The sequence below is a fragment of the Poecile atricapillus genome, chromosome 12 (genome assembly GCF_030490865.1).
Source record: "Poecile atricapillus isolate bPoeAtr1 chromosome 12, bPoeAtr1.hap1, whole genome shotgun sequence".
NCBI lineage: Eukaryota > Metazoa > Chordata > Aves > Passeriformes > Paridae > Poecile > Poecile atricapillus.
Genome location: NC_081260.1, coordinates 6136739 through 6150594, shown reverse-complemented (window position 1 = coordinate 6150594; position 13856 = coordinate 6136739).

The following is a 13856-nucleotide window of genomic DNA, read 5'->3' as shown; positions in this document are numbered from 1 at the left end:
GTGCTGGGACACTTGCAACAGAGGTTAGAATTTTCACTAACGAGAACACAATTTAATGACTGATTATTAGCTTTAAGAGGCAATGTTATGCCAAGTTAAGGGTGTTTTCCTGCAAGAGCCAATTACTTACTTCAGGCTACAAGGATAATCTATTTCACAGGATTAAGGCAGGGTCACAGAATGATTTCCATCTTTTATAATAATCTTTAGGAAAAGAGTGAGGGGAAATACAAAAATTGTTGCTGATAATACAAGGCATCAGGGAAAGCTCCTCTAAGAGGCATTTGTTGCTATGAGAAAGATGACTTCACTATTGAAAAGTCCTCTTCTGAAGATAGAAAAGGAGAAAAAAATTATGTCTTCAGAAAAACAATTCAAATTACCTTTCAAATGTTCTTCCCAGTTTCAAGCATTGGTAGGAGGGTTGAGGTTTTCCGCCCCTCAGCTATTTCCTTTTTTTTACTAGTTGACTATTTCCATCTCGAAACTTTTTCTAAGAACATTTAAAAAAAACCCCAAAAACATATATTTTCCAACCAGTAGAGGCCAGTTACATCCACTGACCCATTGATTTTTCAGCTACAAGGTAATTATAAAGCCTCTGGGTTCTTAGCAATGCATGGAAGAAGGAAAAGGAGTTTAAATCATATTCTTCTCCAGTGAGATATTCTACCTGGAAACAGATTTTTATTTAAAGCAATACTGTGAGGAAAAAACATCTCACTTCATTCATTCTGTCCCTGTCTACTGCTGGTGAAGCAGCTTCAGTGGCTCCCCAGGGCAGTTGATTGACTCTCCCAGATTCTACAGCTCTCTGTAACAGCTCTAGAAAAGAGAAGCAACTTTTTGGAGAAATACATTTATGAAGCTACAAAGTGCCATAGGTTGGGGTTTGTTTGCCTTTGCTCTGAATTGTATCAGGTGTGTCTTAGAACTGTCCTTAATGCAAATAAAAAGAATATGAAAGCTTCAGTGGCTCTTCTCAGACATTTCCATTGCAAAGCAACACAGTAACATATCACACATAAGCTTCATATTAAAAAAAAAAAAAAAAGTATATTTTTCACAAAATAGAGCTTGTGTTTAAATGACAGACTCCTTCCACAGAGGGACAAAAGCAACATTTTTATGTCCTACTATTCACTGTTTCCCTGAGCTGCATATTCATTTATTGCTTAATTGGGAAATACCTTTCTCTTTCCTATAAAGTATTGGTTCCCTTCTTAGCTTACACATCTCTGTGTGCTGGCACACAGCCCAAATATATTAATGTGGCTTCTCCTTGCACTTTAGAAATTTCACAAGCAGCCTGCTGGATGTTTCAGGTGTGATGGTTTAATTATGACTAAGAGTAACAGGGTTGCCTGGGGATTCTTGTTTTTTCTTTTTCTTAATTGGAGAAAACTTGGCATGGAAACAAGATATCAGAGGAATATGATTTGCTTCAATTAAAAAGTAAAGAAAAAAGGCAAATTTGCCTACATAAAACCAGCTTTTCAGACCAACATTAAATGCATAGATATACCATTAAATGAGAAGCAAAAACAAGAGAGTGCTTAACAGATACTGCTTTCAATACTGTGCTTGCAGATTTTAAACCCCCTTTCACAAATGATACTGCAGTGGCTCCAGGATGAAAATCAAACTCAGAGCCAGCTAGAAGGTGGCAGCACCCAGGAACAAGAGGACTCTGCAGCTACCTGTACCCAGAAGAGAAGGAACAGGGACCACTGAACACAATTATGTCCCAGCCACCATTTACTACTGCCCCATCCCTGCTAGCACCAACTGCTGTGCACTCATGTGGAGAAAGCACATCCCCTCCATTTTTCATTTTCTGCTGTTTTGCCACAAGCAGAAAAGAAAACAAACTCAAAAGACATTGAAAGTGGAATCTTTTCTCCAGCCCAAGAGGTTAACTATCAGTTATTCTTTTTTAGCCAGCAGCCTGTGTTCTGTGTTAGGAAGATAGATCTAATAAATCTGGATGGTGTGTATGTAGGGGAAGTTATTTTTCAGTTTGGAAAAGTGGTAGAGGCTCTTCCCTTATGATTTTTTTCAAAAATATTTTACAGTAATAAATTAAACTGAAATTCAATTACAAAGCAAATATATCTCAGCTAATGCGAATATTGTCTGGGCTAGCAAGGAGAAAGAAAGGGAAGATAGAATGAAAAGATGGTCTGTTGTGAAAAAATTATTTCTAGGTTCTTTCCCTTATACCTGAATGTCCAGGTGGCACTTCAGAGGACAAAGAAGCACTGAAAATTTCTAAATTCTTCAGCATAAACTCAGAACTAAGAGAATAACTTTGAGTAGATTTTTATGGTATTTAATGAGAGCTATAAATAAAAATTTAATGTCTCTTTGTAAAAAGTCTTGTTCAGTATTAAGGATGCCTGAATGTCCAGCAAAGAGATTCCATGGAATCCACCCTGCAATAAAGACAAATACATTTACCTGTCATCTGGCATATACAGCTGAGGTTGAGCCAAATTCACTTTGTACAAATTTAACTTGTGTTAAGCCAACCAAAATGAATTATTATCACAGAACAACTGACAGGTGACTAAAAGGTGAAAATAAACTTGAAGTTAATTAAATCTCTTTCTGGTAATAGGATGGATAATACACTTTTCTTTTGGCCATGCTGTCCTTACCAGAATAGGAGAAGTATTCAACATTTCATATTCAGTTTTCAAGGGGAGAAAAGAGGCCATGAATTTTAAGAGAGTTATGAAGCAGTTCTAGAAACAGTTGGCAGATCATACCAGCACCTAATGGTGCTCTCTGAGTTGGGAGAAAAATCATAATGATTTTCTGATGCAAAATTCCATTTCTGAAGGAAAAATAATCAAATTGAGGAGATGCTAAGTGTCTGTCAGAAATTGATAAAAGTGTACTATTTGACTGGGATTCTACTTGACTCAGATGTTTTGACTACCTAATTACCTCAAAACATCTCACTTTGTTCAGATTAAACAATATCAAATGTATTTTGTTATGTTAGCCCTCCTGATATGTATAATCCTGCATCCCTTTTTTGCCCTGTGTCCTGGGTTGGTTATGATGTTAAAGTGTATCCCCATTTGTCCACCTAACCCAGACACAGGTTTTGTACTTTTAAAATTCTATCTGAGAGTAAAAGTGAGTGGAGAAGAAGCACCGAGTCTGTTATCAGAGACTGTACTTGCTCCCCCCACATCGGGAGTTTTGACTACAGCACAGACAGGCAACAAGACACAGATCGCCTTGGCTTTCCAACTAGCCGGAGCAGAGAGGTCTTCCTGGACTGTTTTCTTTCCCTTTTTCTGAAACAAATCGAACCTGCTTTGAACTGGGGACTCGGGGGAGCACCAGGAGCTTGCACCCGTGGACTACCGGGAGCCCAACCTGGGCAGCGGCATTTTCCAGCGCCAGAGGGACTGATAACAGAGCAAACACCCACAGGAAAGAGACCCTCTGAAGTTTGTCATCTCTTCTGAAGGGCGAGAGGTTTTCTAATTTGATATCATTCATTTTTGTGCTGAGTAGTGCTGTGCCTGTGAAATAAACAGGTTTTTTCCACTTCTCTCAGAGAAATCTCTTCCCGAACCGGTTGGGGGGTGGGAGAAAGGGGCCACGTGGGTTTGCTTCCCGGGGGGAGCCCCACTGGAGGTCTTCTGCCAAATTTGCCCTAAACCAGGACAAATACACCCTGTCAAAGTACTCAGAGGATAATTTTCATCAACCATTTTCCACCTGAAACTGCCAGCATTAAAGTACCTGGTCTGTGGAACTGTCTAGAGTCCTTCCATGGTTAATGAAAGAAGGAGTGACAGTATCATCCTTCTGATGATTCCTTTCTGTTTCTTTTCTCCCTTCCCACTATATGAGATCTGGGACCACTACACAAAATAAGTGAAATTTCTTGGCACATCCTGAGCTGCAGCTAAAGCAGTGGGACTGTGACCAGTAGGTCCAGGGAGGTGATGCTGTCCCTTTACTCCACTGTTGAGAGTGGAGTACAGAGCGCTGTACCCAGCTCTGGGACCCCAACAATAAAAAGCTCCTTAAGAGATTCCTGAGCTGGACCACAAGGATGATCAGAGGGCCGGAGTACCTCCTCTATAAAGACAAAGTAAGAGAGCTGGGATTGTTCAGCTTGGGAAAGATTAGAAAAAGCTATGGGGAGACCTTAGAACAACCTTCTGGTTCCTGAAGGGTCTATAAGAGAACTGGTGAGGGACATTTTACAAGAGGAGGGGGTGATAGGGCAAAAGGAAATGGCTTTAAACTGAAAGAAAGTAGGTTTAAATTAGCTATATGGAAGAAATTCTGTACTGTGAGGTTGGTGAGGCCCTCTCACAGGTTTCCCAGAGAGCTTGTGGTTGCCCCATCTCAGGGAGTGTTCAAAGTGAGGCTGGATGGGGCTTTGAGATACCTGGTCTAGTGGAAGCTGTCCCTGCCCACGTCAGGGGAGTAAATCTAGACAATCCTTAACATCCTTACCAACCCAAACCCTTCTGTGATTCTATGAGACTGAGTCTAAGCAATTTCTGAAAAGGACGTAGGCACTTTTGAAAATATTGTCCTTTATATATTTGATGAAAATATTTTTTTTCCTGTCAAACCTAAAAACCAGATTAAAATGGAAAGAGCCCTGTTAGGTAGCTAACATAGCACCACAGTGACTTGGACTGAAATTCCTGTTTTAATCTTCCCAGAGTAACTTTCCTGAACTGTCTCTTTCTGTTGTTCTTCTCACTTTGAATTTAATAGCAGTTCCCCCTGAATGACAACCAAATGCTGTGTCCTATAGAGCTGCCTGTATCCACTCATGCAATTGCCTAGTCACCTACCACTGAGAGATCCAATTACCCCACCTCCTCTTTCATGTTCCTTAGTCACTTCAATTTGCAGCTGCACTTCTGCTGAAGTTCTCTCTTCTTTCTTCCCCATCTTCCTTCTCCTTTCCCTGATGGTTTTGTCTCTGACCTTCATGCTATTTGCCAGATTTATTATTTTACTGTCAAGTTTCAATCCTCAGTTTCTTTTTTAGTAAGATGGTGCTTGCTGAGCAATGCTGTGGAGCAGCAGCTTTCTCTTCTGCCTCTCAGTGCAGTTCTGCTCTTGTTTCTTTACTAGGAGAGCAGCTTGGCTCCCCTTTCTGTTTTAATATCTGAATCCATAATGTAATCAGGGGTAAATATATTGTTTGTTTTTTTTTTACCATATTGTATCTTCACGTGAAAAGAAGAACCCAGTAAGACACCCATTTCCAAAGACCCATTTCAGAACCTTAATGGAAAATTTCCTGAAACTTGTCTTACCCTGTCTTTCATTCTGTCAGTTTAAGCAATGTGCCTGAGATGATGTGTGTCAGGGATCTCGTGCCTTTCCATCCCTGGCATTGAAGGAACGAAATCAGTCAGTAAAGACAGCAAAAAGTTCTGGGGCTTAATTATGAGCTAAACTCAAATATCACTGAACTTGCTAAAACCACAGGGGAAGCCACATAATGCAACCTGTCGAAGCCTCAGTCTGATGAAAAAAAATGACACCAAAAGTTAATTGGTGGCAAAAGGGAAGTTCTCATATATTCTGACTTCTTTTTAAATCAATCTATTTTATAATCATAGGGAGAATTTATCTGATTTTTAAATGGTTAAGATTGCTAGCATGAAACACAGCTAGCTATAGATGCTTTGGGAAAGCAAAAGCAAGCTTTAGCTGCTTCTAGACGATTTTTTCCCAACAATTATATGCTCAAAACGATGTAATTTCAGTCAAGGCAGAATCTACTGGTTGTGTCTTTTGTTAAAAAATAACAGCAGCCTTTCTCTACTCTGTCCCTCCTCTCTGATTTTCTTGCATGAATCAGATTTTTGGCAAATGGGCTGCACTCTCCTTTTATCTGAAATTTCTCCCCATATGCTGAACAAGATTTAACCTTTTGTACCCATTTATTACATCACCAGGCCCACATCCACTGCTTTATGCTGGAAAAACAAGCAAAACAGTGCTGAACAGAATGGTAATTATAGCCCTGGCTCCCACCCCAAGCCTTGCTACAAATGGATGAGCTTGCACATGCAGTCAGAAGGGACGGAGAAACACGGATTTGAGAAGCTGCCTGTGGCTTAGCTGAGGTGATCCATGGAGTTCATTTTCCTGGGGGTTGTTCTCTTCAGAGGGAGCCACCTCACTTGATGTAGGATGCCCTTGGTGAGGATTCACAAGCTGCTGAGACTGAGTCTCACACATGAGCACCCTTTTCTCATGAGCATGGCCTGTCCCAGTGTCCCCATGATCCACTGAAGATGCTGCTCTCTTATACTTGAAATAGACAAATTCCTTTGCATTAAATCACATCAAACATCACCTGTTCCTCACAGGAGTGAACTATACACTGTGAATCAGAGCATAAATCAGCCAGAAATTCACTTACAGAAGTCCTAAGGTTGGCAACTGCTCAACTCCTGAAGCCCCAGCAGACAGCTTTGAGAAATCTGGCAGTAAAAAGTCAGAGCATGTTTCAGTTCTTTGCATGATAGCCAAGAATGAGGATACCACATGAACTCACTATAATTTGAACTTAGTACTGAGTCACCAGAGTTGTGAATTTGTGTCTTTAATAAACTGGAAATACATAATAAATACACTGTCTGTCCCACCACACAGGTCCTTTTTGTACAAGGTTCTAGAAATGTACTGCTTTCAGAGAGAAAGGTTACTTAGAGGTTTGAAACAAAGTCTACTCTCCCTGCCCATGACTCCAATCATGCAAAAATTATCATATCTGAATTTTGTGAGACTTATGTGGTGAGTGACTGCTTAGAAAATTAAGGTTAACTTGTTCCTATAAAATGCTTTGCATATTTTTTAGCCCAAACCAGTAGGTGATGAAGGTGATTAGCCATCTAGGAAAGAATGGAGAATTCAAATATTCAACAGGCAAGTCTCCTTGGGAAAGAGACAACTGTACTAAACAGAATACTTGATGATTTAAAAAACTAATTATAAAATGAATCATATTAGTTTTGTAATTTGCAATTGAAGACAATGAATTCATGGGGATACATTTATTTCAGGAAAGATCTGTCAAAAAAGTTAAAACTGCATTATGGACAGTTTAGATTTTTCTAACACACATATGTCTACCTCGGATAACAGTATCTGTAAAGAATCCTTAAAACAAAGGATTTTAGCCCCAACCTTTTGTCTTAATCCATTATCTGGAGTATGGGACTAAGAAGCTCTCCAAAATTTAATTGACTACCCGTTCCCTATTACTACTCACAGACAGCTACATTTTTCTATATTCTGATGTGAAGTAAATTAATAAACCATGAGCAAAAAAAGACAGCTGTGAATAACCTCAACCATCACTGTCTGTCATTGTTCTTCCAGTAAGAAAGGAAGAAAATAGAAATTAGGGAAAATATCAATAATAGATTTTGACAAAATCTGAAATTGCATCTAGCTATTCAGAAAAATAAAACAAAAACACAAAGCAAAATAAAGTAAAATCAGGTTGCCCTGGTTGATCAAACCAGTGAAAGTTTCACACAGGTATGTGTATTCACAAGCACGCGTATAAATAAATTCTCAAACTAATTTGAGGCCTTCTGTTGCTATATAACTGATGCTTCTACACCCAGAAAACAGTTTGGAATACTTTAATATAATTTGGGACAGAATTTAAAGAGTCATTTCCTTATGATTGTATTAATTATACATTTTAAACAAGAAACAGAATTGTTGTTCTTATTTAAGAATTATGCCTTAAAAAGCTGTGCAAAACATGGCACATTTGGCTTTCTGGGCTTCAAGGCCAGTTTCCAGGTCGAGCTGAGCTTCTCATCCATCAATCCCTCCAGGCCTTCTCCTCAGAGCTGCTCTCAAGTCACTCAGTTTACCCAGCCTGTGCTTGTGCCCAGGGCTGGCCCAACTCACCAGCCCTTGGCCTTGCTGACCTTTGTGAGGTTCACACAGCCCCAGATCTCCAGCCTGTCGAGGTCCCACTGGATGGCATCCCTTCCCTCCAGTGTGTGACTGCCTCACACAGCTTGGCATCATCAACAAACCCCGCAGGGCTGCCCTGGATCCCACTGGCCTTGTCACAGATCAAGGTGTTAAACAGCGCTGGTGGTCCCAGTAATGACCCCGAGGAACCTCACTGGTCTCCACAGGGACACCAAGCCATGAACAACAACTGATGAAGCCATGATCATCTAGCCAACTCCTAATCCACCAAGATGTCCCTCTGTCTCTCCAATTTCCACAGCTTCATTCTTTTGAAAGGAAGAAGTACATTTGAATTTCTCACATTACATTTCTCAAATTACATGAGAGATATCTTACGCAAATGAGTTAGGTCTTGACTAATGAGAGAAGGTATTAATTATTGAAGTGTTTTCTTTATGGTGGGATAAATATTAAATCACGGCATCAAACATCCATCATTACATAAATAAACAGGTAGGAGTACGTGAAGGTTAATTGCATCATTAAATTCTTACTTAAACTATGATACTATTTAATACATTATGAAAACACTTTACAGCTTAATTTTGACTACCATAATAAACTAGCCATGGGTGCCAGTTGCAAAGTCCTTCTTTACTATCAATCTCTCCTGCAAGCCTGGATATTTTTATTTCTCAGACTGTGCATTTCATGAGTATTTGGTGTGATGTTCTGGGCTAGAGAAATCAACAGGAGGAATGGTATCGCAAGGCCAGAGTTTTGCTTCCTTAAAGATGAAACAATTTAAGATGCATTTTGCAAGGATTAATGATTCTTTCATCAAAATCAATACTTGAAGATCATTCCAGAAATCTGTGAAGTTGCCACAAGTTATTTATCTGCTTATCTTTGTTCAATATGTTAATAGCTTCCTGGATTTTTGATAATCATCTTGGAAACTGTTATCTTCTTTCTTCTCTTATCAGTGACATACTAGGCTACCTTATCAGTGTCCACTAAATAATTTCTTTTGAAACTATTTAACGATTTAACTCACTGAGAGGTGAGTAAAGGAAGAAAATGTTAAAAAAGTGAGGAAGTGTTTTCTAGTGTAGAGCTTTAGCTTTGATCTTGTGAAAAAGTAGGATTCCTATGGGATTACTTCTACATGTTCATCAAAATAGAAGTGAAGAAAAATTTTGGTTTAATTAGTTCAATACAGTTAAAATCTAGGAGGAAATACCCAATGACTCTTAGCAATGCACCCACCAGAGGAATTTACAATAAACACTGACATCTATGCAGATTTCAATTTCAGTCAGTAATTTCCCATACCCACTGACACTACAGGCTATGCAATTCCCAACAGTATTTAGACCTTGAGCTCATTTAATCAGGTATGACATTTTTATAAATCTTATAGGACAACTTCATGGGCTACGGAAAAGTTAATTTGACCCTGCCATTTAAAAAGGAAAAAACCCAAAACCTTTCTGTCCTTGTAGCAGCTGACACCAGCAGGGCCTAATGAACCTGCTAATTTACTAATACTGACTAATGAAAATGGTGATTAGTTGCAGGCCATCTGGGTCACTAAAGAGTTTATTTATATCATATTTAGAATCAGAGCTCAGAAAACAAAAGGCCTATGCCAATCTCTGTCTTTAGAATCAAAAGTTAAATCTGATCTTGGGATGTGGGCCTTTTTTTTTTTTGAGTTTTGTTCTTTACCTAAAGTACTTGAGACTCTTCATGGTCACTGAGAAGGCCATAGAGAAGTCCAGTTCCAGTGAAAAGAGGAATTTTATGAACTAAACAAGGAAAATAGAGGAGAATTTTAATCCTTTAGTAAATCTGTTTCACTCTCTTTCCCATTGAAAGGGAAGTGTCTCAGCTGATCTCCATGTAGTGGATACATTCCTTCACTTGTCTTGTTCAAGAAACAGAATGTTAATTGTTTTCATATTTTCATGGCACTGAACTAAGATGAATAAAAACCTCTGCAACTTTACACAGCTAAAACCCTTCTCTTCCAGTTAGGCAATCCTAATTACTACTTTGATTTTGCAATAGGCTGAAAATCTTTATTCTACATCTTGCACAGACTTTAAAATTGGTTTTTTTTTTGGATAGACCAATAGTCACAAATTGCTTATTTTACCTTATTATATTGGAAGTTGATGGCATTAAACCAAACTTATTTAAAAGATCAATGAATTATTAAACTTTAAAGGAAGATTAACTGGAAAAACAATGATACGCATCTACTGATGAGAAACAAGACTTCATCTACTAATTTGAAGACAAATACTAATAATGAAACTAATTTTATTTCTCAGAAGACTGTCTCTTTCAAGAATGAGGGCAAAATAGGACAGTTTTCTGGAGAACTGAAAATATTAAAGCTAAATGACATAATTGCAAGGATGTTTGGTTCACATATTTTGAAATTCCATTGGATTGAGGGTAAATGCTGGTTTTTATTATTTTTCTACAGGCAAGTCTGGAAAAATCTGTAGTAGCTTCTTGAGAAAAATAGAAATAGCAGGAGAGAGAAAGCCCAACGTGCATGACATTTTTCCAGTTTCGCCTGCTGAAGTGAATTAACAAACACCTTTTCCCCAGTGTTCCACATGCTAATAAAATGCAGGAAGTCAGCACCTCTTTCTCTCTCAATGAAATTAAACCCATCTGTAACTATCATTCTTCATCTGTAAAGTCAGAACAAGACTTCTTAATTCAAAATAAAAAACAAACTTCATGGAGAATGGTGAGGCATTAGGTTGAAATATTTTGCATTTTTCAAGATGCAAGATCTTGTTTTTACTTCTTCCATGTATGTTTTGCTCCTACATTATGTTTGTCCATTAATGCAGTTTCCAAACATTGTGCAGAGGATGCACAAGGCAAGGATGCAATCTACTGATTTAGTATGGAAAACAGAAGGAAGACAGGTTTTAACTGTGATATAAATGCAACAGTAAAAAAATAAACAGACCTACCTGACTAATTTATCTACCTAACTTCACATGTCCAACAACAGTTTTGCTGAGGTATTTTCAGATCAGTTCTGCAAAGCACCTGATGGTTTGCCAGCCTGGAAGGATATAAAAAAGCCAAAGAGTTCTGTTTAGATGTTTCAGGGCAGATGCAAGCTCAGGATCTGTCTGAAGGATGTTACATCCTTGTCTGTGCTTATCCTTAATCTTTACTGTAGTTATTTCATTCCTCTGAAACTGGGCCACCTATTTATTTGCCTAAGATTTTGTCTGGGAACACCAATACTGTCACACTTGACTGGGACAAGGTCTTCCTTTTCATCCTCTCCATCATCACCCAACACAGGAGAAAATAAAGGAAGCAACCACATCTGAAACAGTCATCGTCCTCCATTTATCAACTTTCAAAAGTCTCTAAAGATTGATTGCTCTACATTTAACAATATATCTATATTTTTCTTAGTGCCCAGTTTACACATATTTCTCATTTATATTTTTGCCTCTATTTTTTTGGCTCTTAAGAGCTTCATATTCCAGAGTTCAACACTAATTGCACACTAAGGTTAAAGAGAAATCTGGTTTTCTTTCTTCGAGTTTTATCTTCTTTTTCCCCAATACAAAATTTAATTTTTTCTTGTCTTGACCACCTAGGGTCAAGAAGCACAGGCCTGTAAAAAACAACATTCACAACACTGAATCAGAAGGACTCATCTAGCTCACAAAGATATTTTCAAAATTAATTATCCATACAGGTATTCACAGACATGATGCACTGGAAAGGCCAGTTTCACTTCACTGAATTCACCAAACTGAAATGCACATTTCTATGAAGTGCTTTGAACTTTAAAGTCTAAAATAGAAGTCAAATATAAATAAGCAACATACTTAAAAACTTTGTTTTTAAAGGAAAAAAGGAATTCCATATGCTAAATTGATTCCTTTTATTAAAAATTTAAAAAACTACAATGGCAAAGAGTCAATGCCTGCCTTCTAGTTGAGGCCAGAATGCTGTTAGTACAGGAGATGAGGTCTGGGACCTAAACAAAACATACTTTTTACTTAAAATATAATACAAGCATAGATGTCAACACACTTTTACTAACATTGTTAAAACTAAAATTGAAATTAAAACTAAAAATATTAAAACTAAAGATTCTTAAGTCCTCTCCAAAAAATTGATGCTCATGTATCACATATCACATGAGCATCATATGGAATAACCACATAAAAACAGCCTTCTATTTGTCTCTGTGGTTGAGTAGAGAGATGAAAAAAATGGATAAAGTAAGAGGAATAAAGAAAAACATCTACCTGCATTATTGAGGCAGTGACACTATTATCAAGAAGATAATCTAATATTACCCCCTGACTGTCTTCAAAGAGGATGCTCTTGTCCACAGATATTGTAAAATAACTAAATGCACTATCAAACCATAAAACCATTTAGAGAATGCTGAATAAGTCATTCTATGGCAGTCACAGAGCATTTTAAGTTACGCTCATAATATTTTTTCCTCAGGAAAGTTATGCAATGAACCTTAATGGAGTGAAGACTGGCATACCTACTACAGAAGTCTGAGGAACTGAACACCACTGAAACATTTTTTGACATACTACCAGCATAACCTTGTCTTTAAAAAGAACTATAACTCTTCATGCAGCTTCATTTACTGATAAACAGGTATTCCTATGGAAATTCTTATTAAATGTGCATCATAACAATTGGAGAGGCAGCATATGACATGTCACAAGCTTTGTAAGCTACTTACAAGGATGTGAAACTTCCCCCTGTATCAGAATGTAAAGTATAATAAAATCAAGAAGAAACTCCCTTGCAAACCATTTTTACTGTAAAATAAGACAATTTCATTGAGAGCAAGTCTCTAAATCTACCCCAGTGTGACAGAAACTGTTATTTTGTGAATTCTGAGAAAACAAGAACAAAATAGAAAATTAAAGAGGAAAGAAAATTAAAAAAACTGTAAGACAGGGAAAAAAAAAATCAAAACACACTCCCACTTCCTTAGCAGAGTTTGTAATGCTCTTGGGTGCTCACTAGTGCAGTGCACAGAGATTCTCTTCAGGTCAAGGGAAGGGGTAAAATGTTCACACTGACCTCAGCTTTACAACAGTTATGTTCTCTGTATCTTTACTTACTACTCTGTAAGAACTTTTTGGGAAAGAATTGGGCAATCTCTCTTAGGAATACAGATATTTTTCTTTTAAAACTAATCATGTGTCACCGAATTCTGGAATAATTCAAGCTTAAATGTATCTCTGGAGATCACCTAGCCAAACCCTCCTACTTTATGCCTAATTCAAATGATATAGTTTAGACCCTTCTCCCATGTGTGCTAAGGAATTATCTGGAATATTTTAATCCAGAATGAGACAGGGAAAAACATTTCTGTGTATGTGTCAGACAGAGTCAGCTAGACAACATTAGTGCCTATGGAGCTATCTAAAATTTAGAAAACTCATAAAAGTATAATTTTTATCTGTTCTTCACCACTGTTCTCCTGAAGCAAATCACAGAGCAGAAATCTTAAGAAATGATGTTCTCACATTTCTGACTAAGACGTAGGACAAAAATATCTCCCTTGGACTTTTGTACAAAGCTAGTTGGGACTTACACTAACAGTGACTTATGCAATTAATTGCAGCCATTATGGAATCAATGTCAGTGCTTTGCCTTAGAGTGATGTGCACAGACGAACTAAACACTAGTTTGAAAAAATAAATACTGAGATTAGCAACAATGAAATAAGAAATTTTTATTCCTCAAGCATTATTTCGGGAAACAAAATCATCTCAAGCAGAGCTATTTTCATTTCTATTTTCATATTCTCATTTTTTGCCCAGAGTACCTCTGCTACTCTCACACTCGTCTGTTCCAAACAGCTCAAT